This window comes from Dermacentor albipictus, chromosome 6 (assembly GCF_038994185.2).
Source record: "Dermacentor albipictus isolate Rhodes 1998 colony chromosome 6, USDA_Dalb.pri_finalv2, whole genome shotgun sequence".
Taxonomy (NCBI): Eukaryota; Metazoa; Arthropoda; class Arachnida; order Ixodida; family Ixodidae; genus Dermacentor; species Dermacentor albipictus.
In genome coordinates this window covers 141685073-141701025 of record NC_091826.1, presented here as the reverse complement: position 1 = coordinate 141701025, position 15953 = coordinate 141685073, and the positions used below count along the sequence as shown (strand labels likewise).

The 15953-nt window shown below is 47.5% G+C and overlaps 1 protein-coding gene across 1 annotated transcript in view; it reads left to right on the top strand.

Moving 5' to 3' along the window:
• Positions 1-15953, top strand: part of LOC139047104 (ATP-binding cassette sub-family C member 2-like) — a 628131-nt gene that overhangs the window by 417159 nt on the left and 195019 nt on the right. The window lies entirely within an intron of this gene.

Below are 15953 nucleotides of genomic sequence, written 5' to 3'. Positions count from 1 at the left end.
GCGTATGAAGCAGTTTATTAACGTTTCGGCCGTGGTCCGGCCTTCATCAGAAAGTCTCATGAAGGCCGGACCCTGGCCGAAACGTTAATTAACCGCTTCATACCGCGCCTACTTCACTGTGAATATTTACCCGGACCCCGAACTGCTTTTATTCTGTATTTTCTGACGGGAAACGGTACCGTGAGTACAAGTAATAATCTCGTCTGAAATTATTTCCGTTGCACTACTGTGCTGACGAAAAGAACGTTCACCGCTAAAGTGCGGTTACTTATAAGTGGTACAAGGAGACTGATTAAAATTGTTTGCAGCACGCTGTTTTTTGTGGTCATTTCTTGTATTCTGCCGTAATAGTTCTTCATTACCGCTTTTTTTAGTATAACTTTGTATAACTTACCGTTCCTTTGTAACCACTCCCCTCTGCAATGCATATGCGTTTGAGGGCATTTTGAATAAATAAATAAACGAGCGAATGGCTGCGGGATGAGCAAGATCTGACGTCACTGTGGGCGGTATTAAAGCATGTGACGAAGGCACAGACGCGATGATACGGTGAGGTGCAATAGGAGGCAGGAATAACGAAGGGATGCTGGTGTAGTTGGAGTAATGGCGAGAGAAAGAAAGAAATGCTTTATGATAGAAAATGCGGAGAGGTCTACCGGAGATGTTGGCCTCTGGCCTTCTATTCCACAACTGGAGTAAGGGTTAGGGAGACACAGGAAAACTAAGAAAGAGGAATGAGGTGGCCATGCAAAACTGCAGTGAATGTTACTAATAAGTTCAGCGCTCGATAGCTACACCAAAATATCGTCGTTATCAGCACACTCAGCAGCACCAACGCAGAAAAATACAGGAAGCTCGAGGTCATCTAGATCGGCGACCGCCAATACGAAGTCAACGCCTATGAAATGGCGCCCGATCATACGGCCAAGGGGGTCATCCGAAGCATACCACTCGAAGAAGACTCCAGGACAATTAACTCCAAGATCGTGAACGACAGGAACCCGACAGCCCTGGCAGCCAAGCGTCTTAGTAACACGACCACAGTCATCATAGCCTTAAAAGGCCGAAAAGTGCCCATTCTCGTCAGGTATGGAGGCACTCTGCTTCGCTGTTCGCTGTACAGGAAGCAGGTCGACATCTGTCACCAATGCGGTAGACTGGGGCACCGTATGGACGTCTGTCCAAATCCCCAGGACAAGATCTGCAGGGGCTGCGGTGCCAAGAACCCAGACCCCAATCACCAGTGCACGCCAAACTGCCGCTTATGCGGAGGGAAACACCCTACGGCATACAAATCCTGCCGAGCAAAATTCAAGACCCCGTATATACTCAAGAAACGAAGATGGGAAAGGAAAAGAGCCGAAGCGGAAGCAGAACTCGAGGCGGTCAAGGAATCCGGAGAAGATCAAGCCCCCGCCCTGCAAAAGCCAAGAGGCCGGGCCAGGTCCAGTTCGACGTCGGCTATCGGGACCCCTCGTTCCCTTCAGCACAGTCAGTCGAGGAGCAGGGCTCGCCGTCGCACCCCAGGACCGGGCCGAGCCAGGTCCAGATCCATCCAAGCCCTCCCAGAAAAGATGAGCGGGGCAGACGCGGTCAAGGGTGCGCCAAGGCGCGGGGTCTACGGAGTAACTGCCTCAGAACCGCAAGTCACAAAGAACATAGACAATGAGATTATTGCAGAAATAAAATGTGAGAACGCCATGCTCAAGAGCCTTGTACAACAGCTAACCCAAGAGGTACTCGAACTGAGAAAGGTCGCGCCTCCCGCGCAAATCCCCATACCCACTCCCGGCAGTACTCCTGCTCCGAGCAACAATGGCGAGGAACCGGACAAAGCCACCCCACCCGCGAAAAAGCGAGCCGTACAAAGCCAAGACACCAGCCGCGCCGAACAGGCGAGATCGGAAATAAAAGCCATGCTTACCGAACTACAAAGTGCAATCGGCAATCTGTCTTCCGCCATATCTGGCCTCACAACCAGGGTGGTCATGCTCGAAGAATGTGCGATGTGGGCACCGTCTCTGTCGCAATCACCACAGCCAAGCATGGGAACTCATAATATCAATCCCGTAATCTCAGACGTTCCCATGGTGGCACCGCCCCCCGTGCACCGCTCCAGTTTTTCAACAGCTTCTTTTTCAAGACTCCAGGATGGCCAGACACGATAAAGAGGTATTGGTCTGGCAGTGGAACTGCAGAGGTATAGCCGGGAAAAAACCTGTCCTACAACAATACGTAAGAAACATCCAACCCAAACCCGATGTGATAATGCTACAAGAAACCGTGGGCGCGTCGGCCAACATCCCGGGCTACCACGCCCTCGTCCGTAAATTCCAAAACGATAGGGGCATCGCCACACTAATCAGAAAGGGTCTAGTACCCATTGAACATGAGATTACAGGCCCGCAGGCCCAGCATATAATGATAGAAATTATTCCTAACAGAACGCAAAAGAATAGCATCTTCATATTGAACATATACAGTAGCCCATCCAAAAGACGGCAGCGTTTTCTCTCCCTGCTCAAAAAGGCAGCCGAGCTCGCCGGCCTGAACCCGCTAATAGGGGGTGGGGACTTCAACGCGCCGTGCCATGCCTGGGGATACGGCCACACCATAACCAAGGGCGAACAGTTATGGCAGGACTCGCAAAGCTTGGGATACACGCTCATCACGGATTCCAGCGCCCCAACGCGTATGGGCAATTCGGTTGCAAGAGATACCACACCGGACTTAACAATGGTCAAAAACATCGAGAGGGCTACCTGGAGAAACACCCTAGAAGACCTAGGTAGCGACCACATGATCATCGAGATCACGATCCCCCGAGCGGGAACCACCCTCCCAGTCAAAAGCTTCAAATGGACAGACTGGGACAAGTTCCGCAAGCACCGGGATATCAGGCAAGACCACTAGCCAATCGGTGACATTGACAGATGGATCGCAGACTTGACCAGGGATGTCGGGGAGGCCACGCAAACCATCACTCCCGATTTCCTGACGGAGAAGATAGACAGTCGCCTCGCCCACCTCTGGGAAGTCAAGAAATCCATACAAACCCGATGGCAAGGCCAGCGGTTCAATCGAAAGCTGAGAAAAAAGATAGCCGACTTAAACAAACAAATCGAAGGGCACTGCAACACCTCGAGCAAGCAACAGTGGGACGAAGTCTGCAATGCCGCGGATGGCCAACTCCACAACGGAAATACGTGGCGACGGCTGAGGCACCTGCTGGGCGAAACCCAGTGCAAATCCAAGCAAAGAGCCGACATGCAGAGACTTCTGCACAAACAAAAAGGGGCGGCGAGCGAGAAGCAAATCGTCATGAAAATCTGCGACAAATACCTCCCGCAACGACCAACGGTCGAGCACGGCCGGTACACTGGCAGTCCTAGTCCCAAGTTAGACGAAGACTTCAGTGAGGCGGAAATCAGAACGGCACTCCAAGGACTCAACAGCATGTCAGCCCCAGGACCGGACAGGTTTAACAACAAAACGCTCAAAAACCGGGACGACAAATCTGTTACCAAACTCACGGGCTATATGAACAAGTGCTGGAGAGAAGGCCGCATCCCGGAGCAGTGGAAGAGGTCCAAGGCTATCCTCATACCCAAGCACGGAAAGCCGTTGAGTTTGGAGAACCTACGCCCAATCTCTCTCACGTCGTGCGTGGGTAAGGTCTTGGAACACGCCTTCCTGAACCGTATCAACAGCCATCTAGAAGAGACGGAAGCCTACCCCGACACCATGATAGGCTTCCGATCCCGCCTGTCCACGCAGGACGTCATGTTACAACTAAAGAACCAGATCATTGACGACAAGACAAGAAACACCAGAGCCATCCTAGGACTAGACCTGGAGAAAGCATTCGACAACGTCGCTCACGAGTCGATCCTTAAACAAGTGTCTTATCTGAACCTGGGGCAAAGCATGTCCAGGAATTCTGGACATTCTCCTTCGGAACTTCACAGCAACGCACAAGTGTAACTCAATGGGATTTTTTTTTTCGAATTTATTTTTCAGAATATAGGGTGAGGGTCAAAAAGTTTCAAATGACTACAACAAGAGGGTAGTCCCTTCTAGCAACATATGCATTTTGGCACTTTGTCGGAACATTGGTGGTACGTTAAAGCAGTTAAAAAAAGTCAGACAGGGGCGGTGAAGTCCAACGACAGGAGAAAATCGTTTTGCACCCTCCCGCCAGAGGGCACATTGGCTTGAAAAAGCGCCAAATTTAAACATAAAGTGATTTATTACAGTTGGCATTGAGAAGGTATTGGTAGAGGGAGTGTTATGCAGCCTGTTGGCACGTGCAGGCTTTTGAGAAGCAGCCGAGATGGTACAGAGTGGTTATGCATGTGCATGTTTTGAGCGTGCCTGGGTATGGTTCTATGCGCATGTTCGCTCTGTGTATGAGTGTGCGGGCGTGTGCCTCCGTATTTGCGTTTGCATGCGCGCGAGTGCGTGTATGCGTGTGTCAGCGTTCGCGACGTGTGTGAGCGTTCGCAGCGTGTGTGCGTGCGCATGTGCGCGCGCTTACGGTGCATGCGTGCCCGCGTGTGAACGTGTACGCGTGCCAACGGGTTTTCGAATTTCAGCATGCACGATTGCGAATAAATGTGTGCGTGTTTGTGTGGATGGCTGTGCGTGCGTATAGTGTGTGTGTGTGTGTGTGTGTGTGTGTGTGTGTGTGTGTGTGTGTGTGTGTGTGTGTGTGTGTGCGTGTGTGCGTGTGACGGATGGAGAGAGAGTACGTGCGTGTGAGGGAGAGTGCGTTTGTGTGCGGGGGAGACAGAAAGTGTGTTTGTGTGCGAGGGAGAAAGAGCGTGTGTATGCGCGAGGGAGAGAGAGACTGCTTGTGTGTGCGTGCAAGGGGAGAGTGTGTGTGCGTGCTAGTGCCTCCATATTTGCAAATGCATGCACGCGAGTACGCGTATGCGTGTGTGAGTGTTCGCGGTGTGTGTGCATGCCTGGATCTGCGTGTTAGTGCATGTGTGCGTGCGCTTGCGTGCTTGCGGCGCATGCATGGCGGCGTGTGAATGTGCACGTGTGCGACCGTGCGTATTCGTCTTTCAGCATGCATGCCTGCGGACAAAAGTGCGTGTTTGTGCGCGCATGGATATATGTGCGTGCGATGGAGAGAGCGTGCGAGTGCTTGTGAGGAAGAGAGTGTGTGCTTGTGCGAGGTAGAGAGAGTGCGTATGTGTGCGTGCGAGGCTGTTTGTGTGCTTTCGGGTGTGAGTGAACATTTTGCTGCTTACACCTACTCTTGGGAACAAACGCGGTGTGGAGAGCATTAAAACCCCTGTTTAAATCCTCGAGACAAGAACGAATGACACTGCATTTGTAGCATTTTCTCTTTGTTAAAGCGAAACCGACAAAAAAAAATGCGCCTGTGACGTCAGCATTGCCGCCCTTGGCTGGCGCGGCCCCGTACGAAGCAGCCAAGCAGTTCAACTTCGTTATCTTGCTTCCGTTGGCGGCAGCGCAATGCATTGAGAGCAATGACGCGCTAAATCTGCACTATCATTCAATCGTGCATCGTTTCTGCGACCAAGCACGCTTTCGGCAGCGCAAGTTCGTTGCTACATTGACATTTAAACTTTAAACGGCTTGCCTTCTGAAAAACGATGTGAATAAATATCGACAGTCGCCTGGCCGCAAGGACTCACGGAGCCGTGCCATTCATCGCAATATCTCGAAAGGCTGGAAGCGGTCAGGTCGATGCTACCCACGATCGTTTTCCGCGTCAGTTTTCCGCGACTGCCAAACAGTTAATTAGGGTCTGATTTATCTTGCATGAGTAATAGACAAATCGCGCAACAGAAGGTCCCCGGACTGATGTACGATGACGACATTCTGCCACTAACGGACAACGCATGTGATTTAGACACTTGCGAATATTTGTGGCAAGGCAGCGACAAACAGACCTTACGTTTACACAGAGAAATCAGGACTTATAATCTCTAATGAAAGGACGAATAATTACATGGTGTCAATTCAACAGCAAGTCATACGCATAGTCAAGCACTGTATATACCTATGCGTATATACAGGGTGTCCCACGTAACTTGCGAGAAACATTAAAAATATGCAAATACAACGTAGCTGAACAGACTCAAGGTAACGTTGTTTGCCATCGCTTGGAGATACTCAGAGAAATTTTTTTATTTGGCCTAATTAAATAACTAGCCCTAATTAATTATTCAACTTCTGAAATATTATAATTCGGTTAAAAGTGTCAATGAAAAAACTGTATAGAAACACGAATACTCCCAATCAAAAAAAAAATGCAATGCCTTATAGCCCCCTAAGACAGAGGCTACGAGCCCTCAGTAAAGTCAAGCGAACAGTACTTAAATTCTTTCTAATCACGCATACAACATACAAAGCAGCATGTCGAAGAATGTCATCATCGATGGCTCAACAAATACTACAGGACCAACGGCTCGGAAGAACGCAATACGCACCCCCACACAAAGCTCTCAATAAACTCCAGGCAAGGGACTGGCGCCGCCTGCAAACTAACACATACCCACACTTGTCTCGTCTACACGCAATCTACCCAGAGAGTTATACGTCCCGAACATGTCCCTGGTGTAGCAACCACACAGCGACACTCGCGCACATAACACACGAATGCACCGACCGTCCGGGCGACGCAATTTCGCCACGAGTCACAACACACACACTCACTACGTGGTCTTGGGAGGCGAGACTCTCCGAACTGGACCTGGGAAGCCAACTGGCGACCCTCGACCAGGCCCGGCGAGCCGCGATCGCCAGTGGAGCCCTGTCAGAGGGAACCACCCAGGAATAAACCGCGCAACGGTTTCTGCAATAATAAAGTTTCTCCTCCTCCTCCTCCTCATACCCCAGTAAGCAAGCAAAAAATGCAATGACTCATAGTCCCGTAAGTTTCATGGCTACTCACTTTGCGTGAATTAGCTGTGATGACACTATCTCTGTTGTTGTTGTCGGTGATTTCAATGTGTATGTGTGGGTATCGAAAAGGGAGTGGTTTACGCGTTCTGTGTTGCAGACATACCCCTTGCGATGCCACACTGATCCGGCCCAATCGTCCATCCAGCGGCGTACGTGCACCGATTTGACATTCTCAAAGAATGTGATTGCAGTTGCGAGGGAAATAATGACGACCCTCAGGACAATAAATGAGTTTGTACCTTTTGTTCAAAATTATGTGTCACCTCCGAGTCATGTGCTAAATAGCTTCGCTCGTCAACCACCTTCACGGAGTGGAATGACTCATGATTTTTTTTTACTTTCTCTTTGTCTTTCTTCTTTCGTTTCTTTCTTTGTTCGCTCTTCATTCTTTTGTTCCTTCTTTCTTTCCTTCATTCTTTTTTCCTTTGGTTTCTTCATTCATATTCAGCCACTGCATCTTTGCTTCCTTACGAAGGTACTAGCCATTCCTGATTATGTCGTTCTTTTTTCGGGAAGGAGCCATTGCTGCTGGTATTTTTTGTACCATTCCTCTACTTTTCTTGTATCGCTCTTCTACTTTGTATCACTGGACTAGACACCGCTTATTGGGGGAGGGGGGGGTGTATGAGCAATTGCTACGAGCCACTTGAGCCCTTCGCCTTAATAAACCGTGTGCCAATGTAGCCATGTGGTTTGGGGCTGCTTCCACCTCGGGCACTAGGGTCGGAACTCATGTTTCCCTTGACTAGCATACTCATGTCAACATTAATTCTAAAAAAATCCGGTATTTTCTTTCTTTATGTGTTCACAATAGACACCTAAAATATATTCCGCAAGGAACTCACCCCAATACTTCAGTACTTTTTGTTCAAACACACACGTGCGCGCTACTCTATTTGTTACAATGTACTAAAAATTATCCGTTGCTCTCCACCCGGCAGCCTAATGACGCCAGAAAACCGACCCTGATGCCACCAACGCTTATATTGTAATCGGGAGCACGCACAATGTTCTGGCACACCTTGTGTGATATACCGTAGCGCTGAAGTGTTTCTTGTATAGCGTAGGAGCAGAAGCAGAAGTGCACTGTTGGGCACAGGTGCTTAAGTTGATGAAGTTGAATTGCGCCAAGAAGACCCATCGAAGCAATCGCACCTGCTTTTTAAGAAGCCTACTGCGCCATGAATATCAAGGCAGTTATTTTTTAACGGCGCCAAACTTTAATAGAGCAATATAAATCTTGCTGAAATTATTGTTATAATTCGAGTGTTGAAATTGCTAGCCTCTAGATACGGTGTAAGTTGATTAGTTGTTTGCGTAATAAACGAAGGTACGATAATTGTCAATAATTGATCTTAGGCAGCTAACGGACATGATTAGCTTGGAGCCAGTCCTCGAGATTATCTAGCTGAGCGAATAATTATTAAACGTGCGTCTGTATTACACAAATGTTTTAGAAGTAATCTATTTGAAAGCATAACAGATGCTTTAAAAGAACGTTTATAAGGGCGACCTGACCGAGCCCAGTCTTTTGTGATAATCTGATCAATCGCATCACTCCGTGAGTACTGTACATTCCTTGCGACCCGTCCGCTTTCGATGTACATTCGTTTTTTCTCTCGAAATCGAGCAGTTTAAAGCTTTAATGTCAATACAAAAGTGAACGTGTGCCGCCGAAAACTTGCTTGGTCGAAGGAGGGATGCACGACGCAATGATGGTGCAGATTTAGCGCGTCATCGCCGTCAAGAGGCAAGGGAGATAACGAACGCGAACCGCTAGCAGCTCCTCGCGAGACCGTGCCGATGGTGATAGTGCCGTCGAGACAAAATACAGGGCGGCAGTACTAACTGCACAGGCGCGTTCACAGCGAAGCTATGTAGTACCTTTGGCCCGAAATGCATTTGTCGTGTCAGGGAGCAAAAATGCCGGCCGATCCAGGAGGTTGCGGAGTATCGGGCTGTCATGCGGCGGAGGTGAAGCAGGCTTCGAGTGCTCCGCCAATAATAATAATAATAATAATAATAATAATAATAATAATAATAATAATAATAATAATAATAATAATAATAATAATAATGAAGATGCATTGTTTTCCGTCGATGGGTATGCTGGAATCGCACATGGCTTCACGCGCAGAAGGCATTGCCATATATGCAGGAGGAAATGTATGTATACTACCATACAACCTTAACTCGTAAGAGGAGAGGGGCACCGACTGTGGAGTTGTGTGTGCTGTACAAACGAAAGACGGAATTATGATATCCACTGTCTATATATATTCAGGCACACCCAACTGTGGTATTAAGAAGTTCATGACCACGCACTTTGCATTGGTTAGCCGCGATGACACTACCCTTGTGATCACCATTGGAGGCTTCAATGTGGGCATTTCAAAACCAGAAAAGAAATGGTTCACTGAGATTGTGCAGCAAGAATTTGGTTTGAAGCGCTAGACCAATCGAAGTAACTCAATTAAGTAGCAACGGTCGTGCATAGATTCTACTTTGGCCAAGATTCTGTCTAATGTTGTAACCGGGCCAACCCGCATATATCACAGTAACCACAAGGCTATCGTCAGTACCATTACCAAATGGTGAAAATAAATACATGACCCGTTGTCTAATCCTGTCTGATGTGCTACAGCTTAACTGGTCATCCATCTCCACAGAGTGGAATGGCTCCTAATGTATATTTTTTTCTTTGTGCGTTGGTTTCGCTTTCAGAAAGTGATAATGGTATAAAGGCAGTGCCATTCAATCTTGCCTGTGTGGATATAAATAAGATTCAAGTAAACTCTATATCCGCGCCGTGCTTGCTTAGTGTGTGTGTTGTTGGGCTGCTAACCCTTACAAAAATGACTTTAGACTGTCTATAGAAAGTCTATAGCCTTTTTATAGACGACCTTGCCTTTTTATAGATTCTATAGAATCTATAGATTGGACTTTTGTTGATACAAAGTCTATAGACAAAAGTCGATACTGCCTCTATTTATTTTTCTCTATCATTTGTCTATAGACTTTCTATAGACAAAAGTCGATAAGATTTTTATTTCGTTTTGTCTATTCGCAGTCTATAGACAGTCTATAGAAAAAAGTTGATACAGTGTTCCTTTTTTTTGTCTACTTCCTCTCTATACACTACATATAGACGAAAGTCTATACAGCCTCTATTTATTTTTCCCTGTTATTTGTCTATAGACTTTCTATAGACGAATGTAGATAAGAATTCTATTTCTTTTTGTCTACTCGCAGTCTATAGACAGTCTATAGAAAAAATTCGATACAGTCTCTCTTTATTGTTGTTCATTCTTCATATTTAGACTGTCTATAGACGAGAGTCAGTAAGGTGTATATTTCTTCGTGTCTATTCCCACTCTACCTAGTTCTTCAAACATGCACATGCACACAGACAGACACACACGCACACGCATACACACATACATACACATACATGCACACATACACATACATACACACATACATACACACATATACACACATACATAAAACACATACACACATACATACACACACATACACATACACACACATACACATGCACGCACATACACACACATACACACACACACATACATACACACACATATCTATATTGCTGCGCGAGCTGCTCGAGTCACATTCCTTATTACGTCCTTATTCTACCAAACACAAATTTACTAATGCATGTCATCCGCAAACCAATGGTCTTACGGAGTGGCTTCATCGAATAATAACAGACGTGCTCTTCATATATGTTTCTGATGACCATCGTGACTGGGATACTGCTCGCCCGTTTGCCATATTAGCGTACAATTCATCACGCCACGACACTGCACATTACTCGCCGTTTTATTTGTTGTGCGGCCGAGATTCAGTATTGCTTTTTAATACAATACTGTCTACCCCTCAAGAGTCCGTGTCTTAGTATACAAGCGATGTCATTGCTCGAGCCCAAGGAACACGCCAAGTTGCTCACCATCGCCTTTGTGCTTCTCAGAACAAGAGTAAAAGCATTTGCGACAGTAGTCACCGGGACGCCGATTATATTCTCGGGGATCTTGTCCCTCTACGATCTCCCACCCGCCATTCCGGCGTTTCGGAAGAACTGATATTCCGCTACTTCGGCGCTTACCGGCTCCTCTGTCAGGTAACCTACGTAACCTACGATATGTCTCCGGTCACACCTACTACTCGCTTCATCCAGACTTCCCATGACGTCGTTCAGGTCAGCCGCCTATAACGCTACCAGTCCTTTTCTGCCTAAAAAGCAGCGCGACGGCGCTTCCATGCCAAGTGGAAATATGTTACGCAGCTCTGCACAAAGCTGAGGAACATGAGCACGAGCTTAGGTCTGAAGAAGTGAACGGTTTAATGACTAGCCTGCTTTGTCAATTACTGTAAAAAACTGTACATTCTGTAAATTAAAAAAAATATGCGGTATTACGTGACAAGACCATGATCTGATTATGAGGCATGGCGTAGTAGGGGAATTTGGAAAATTTAGACCACCTGGGCATCCTTAACGTACACCTAAATCTAAGTACACTTGTGTCTTCGCATTTCGCCCCCATCGAACTGCGGCCGCCACAATGTATATGCGCTACTTGTCTTGCTTCTTCTCTACAAATACAAGTTTAGACTAATACAAAAGTATTAGTCTAAACCTAACTTAACGGGAACCTTTAGCTCCTACCTGGGAAATCATCAATCCTTTCTTCTTACGACCATTGCACCGCAATTCATGACTTATGTTGAACTTAAAAGAAACAGTTAAAATTAGATTTCAGAAACCCAATTTTTATTTAGCTTCCAGTTTTCTAAATTCAAAAAAATTGCGAAATCTCAAGAAACTAAACTAAAGATGATGTCGGAATTCGCTAAGCTGCACCTAATATTTCATTTAATGCAGACAAAAATGATATATCATATGCCACCCTGAAATACACCACCAACTCCTGAATATGGTATTCGCAAAATATTAACAGACATTGTAACTTCACATAAGTTATAAATTCATACATCGAATTTGTCCGATTGAAATGCTCCAAGGGATGCAGTTTAGAGGGATGCGATATCAGTTTTCATCCGCACTAACGGTTTTTAAATTTCGTACTTCTTTTTCAAATTTGCCGATTTCCGATAATTCTTGTCAGTAATGCCATGGCCTAGATCAAAATTATTATTGCAGCGATCACTGTGATCTAACGTTCTCTCTTGAATGCAACAATTCTCTTTCATATCGGTTGAACGATTTTCTCATAAAATCATTTAGGCGTTTTACATGCATTTGAGCAGCCGGCATCGAAGAAGGGCCCGAGCTAAAGCTTCCTCTTATTGAATCACACTGGTTCTTAGAAAACACAAGAAAAATAACGCTGACTATACCGAAGCCCGCGGCCGCAGTTGTGCACAAATAAACAGAAAAACAACAAAGAAAGGGAACCCAATGCAAGCTTTGCGGGAGCTGTTATCTCGGCCAGACATCTCACCCGGAATGTCGACGAGCTGTCTGGCAAGGTGTCTAGAAAATCGTGGATTCATTGCAAGTCGAGCAAGTAGCAGGTTGTCTTCAAGATAACGCTGATACATAAGCGCGCTCGTTTCCAAGTGCCGAGGGGAAGCAACAGTCTCACGGTGTGCTTCTTTTTATTGTGTTTTCTTTAGTTGTGCGTCATGCATACGTCACGGCGCGAATTTCAAATCTTTAAGGTTGATACGCCACGTGGTGGCGAAAAAAGAAACTAAACGCATGTCCAGAATTCCTGGGTATGGTCCTACAACTACGTGAGGGACTATCTGAACGATCGCAAAGCCACCCTCACGGTTGGCGACCTCGAGTCCGAAGAACGAGCCCAGGGAAGTGCAGGTACCCCCCAGGGCTCAGTTATATCTCCGCTCCTTTTCAACTTAGTCATGCTGGGTCTCCCCAGCAAACTACGCGAAATCGAAGGAATCCACCACGCTATATACGCAGACGATATAACGATATGGGCAGACCGCGGCAGTGATGGGCAAATTGAACACGCACTACAAACGGCCACTAACAAAGTGGAAGAGTACCTCCAAGGAACGGGCCTCAAATGATCCCCGAGCAAGTCCGAACTACTCCTTTACCGGCCCACGCGCAGAGGCATGCCACCAAAGAGCTACACCGGACCCCGGGAGTACAAGGAAATCGGCCTGTACACCCAAGACGGAAACGCAATCCCCAAAGTAAACAAGATCAAAATCCTCGGAATGATCATTGAGGCCAACGGAGCTAACGGTGAAACCGTGAGGAACATCGAAGGCAAAGTCATCAGCGCCACGAGACTCATAAAGAGAATAACCGATAGACACGCTGGCATGAAGGAAGACAACGTCATTCGACTGATCCACTCATTCGTTGTCAGCCACATCGCCTATGTAGCCGCCTACCACAACTGGTACGTCGCGGAAAAGAACAAGATTAACACGCTCATAAGGAAAACGTACAAGATAGCCCTGGGCCTACCGGAATCGACGAGCACCGAGCTCCTGACTCAGCTGGGCATATACAACACAATAGAAGAAAGAGCCGAAGCACAACGCATCTCGCAGCTCGAACGCCTGTCGACCACCACGACGGGAAGACACATTATGAACACGCTCGGCATAACGTGCCACAACCAGCACGGCCAGAAAATGCAAATCCCCAACAAAATCAGAGAGACCATTACCGTGGAAACCATCCCAAGAAACGTGCACCCCGATTACAACCGAGGTAGACGAAAGGCAAGAGCCGAGGCTCTGCTCCGTTCATTCGGCAAGGACAGAAACGCGCGCTTTGTCGACGCAGCCGAATATGCGAACGGCCAAACATACGCCGCCGTAGTCATAGACGCAGAATCAAAAATCAGAACCACATGCACTGTATACACCAAACACTCAGAAATAGCGGAGGAAGTAGCGATTGCGCTGGCCCTCACAGAACAGGAATGCGAAGTCGTACTAAGTGACTCGCAGACGGCAGTAAAGAATTATGCCAAAGGTCGAATTTCCAAGGAAGCCACGCCCATTTTGGCCAAAGCGGGCAGATCCAAAACCTCGAGCTCGAGGATCATATGGTTCCCCGCGCACGTCACCACGGAAGGCGACGCGCTCCCGAAGCTAAACGAGACGGCGCACCGGACGGCGCGAGACATGACCCGCCGCGCCGAACAGGGCAACGCCTCTCGCACGATAGCGAACGCTTCTCGAGCAGAACGGGGCAGGCTCACAAGATACAATGACATCACCAGTGCATATTTGAACGCCAGTAGGATATACCCACCGCTGAGTCCCAAATTGAACAGGAGGCAGGCCGTCGCCTGGTGACAACTCCAGACAAATACGTTCCCTAATCCATTCCGTCTCAAACGTATCTTCCCAGATAAGCATCAGGACGACACGTGCAAATTGTGCCAGGAAGGACCAGCAACACTCAAACACATGCTGTGGGAGTGCAATGTAGTTATAGGAGGGATGGCAGTTACTCCGGCAGTTACTCCCTGTCGTCGAGGTGGGCCGCCGCTCTACGCAGCTCAGACCTCGGAATCCAGACGTGGGCAGTCCAGCAAGCCCGTGAGGCGACGTTGAGGCAGGGCCTTGACGTTCCTCCGTGGGAGACCTGAGCCCGGGACGCGTTAAACCTTGCCGGACGTACAAGAACGTTGTATCCATCCATCCATCGATAGCTACAAAGACGGATCCTCGTCACCGGATGAACACACGAAGGTGAAGCAGTTGATTAGTGGTTTGCGATTATTTCTCGCCATTGTGAAAACAAGGGCTGTTGGTAACACAGTGGTTCAGAAGGTTTACACTCTCGAAGCAGTGCTTGTGGCTATACAAAAGTGCACAAATGCGGCTTTCTGGAGGGCCCGTGTCACGCATGCGTGCATGCACACTACTCGTGTATTTCATGCCGATGTCGATGATGTGCTCTTACGCCTGATCAGTGTACCTTGTGCGTAAGGCCCATCGCGTAGCATCACATACGCACGCCGTGTAGTTCTATCACCCTGCAATACGCTGGGAACAGCACGTGTCGTGCATACCTGCGAAATGTTTGAATGTTTGGCGCAATAAAGCGAGTGGCACGATTTTGAATGGCTTCGAAATTAGTGCTTAGGTTGGGAAGACTGCTGAGTACAGAGTACACGATGAATATGCTATTTGAGGACGAACAAATGCAACACAGGGAATGCAGCGTTCAAGTTGCGTCGAAGCTACCCCCAAGGTTTGTGAAGCACGACAGCGGATGATTTCGATGCACCGTGACAGTGACTGCTTCAGATATACTCCAAATTACTTATAACATGACGTGGTATACTAGCGACTGAGTTAAGTTTATAGCTCTTATGGATGACGATGTACTTGCAAGAGAACAAGTTGACTTGCACATGCCGAAGTAAAAGGATGTGCCATGTATCATACCAGGCGCTCGTAGTGCATAGATCTTTTGCAACGCTCTAATATGGTCTGGGTTGTGAACGGCATCGTAAACGACGCAGTCATCTAACGAAACCCTTAGTTTAGGTTTTGTGTCTGACGGGAAATCATTTACGGATATGCATAACAGCAATGGCATATAGCCCAGAACCTTGTGGGACGCCTGACGTCACATTAGTCAGAGAGGAACCATGTTTGTTAGCGGTGACGAGCTACCTGCGCCTTGTAAGGAATGATGAAGCCAAGTGATTACGTTGGGAGGTAGAGCGAGGGGTGACAGCCGAGCGATAAACGTGTCGATGAGAAAGCCAACGTTTATATTTTGTATGTTGCAGCCCATTCTCGATCAAAGTACCAATATCGTTAGATGCACTGTATATAGGAGTATTTGAGCGCCTTGACAACGTATACAAGCAGGTCGACCCACATGAACACATTTGCGTGGACACGCTTGCTTCCGCAGGAATGCGATATGCACGCGTATAAATATAAGAACATGTTTCTAACGAAGTCCTTGCTGACGTTAGCACTTGTGAGTGTCCCCTTGCTTGTCACTGTCG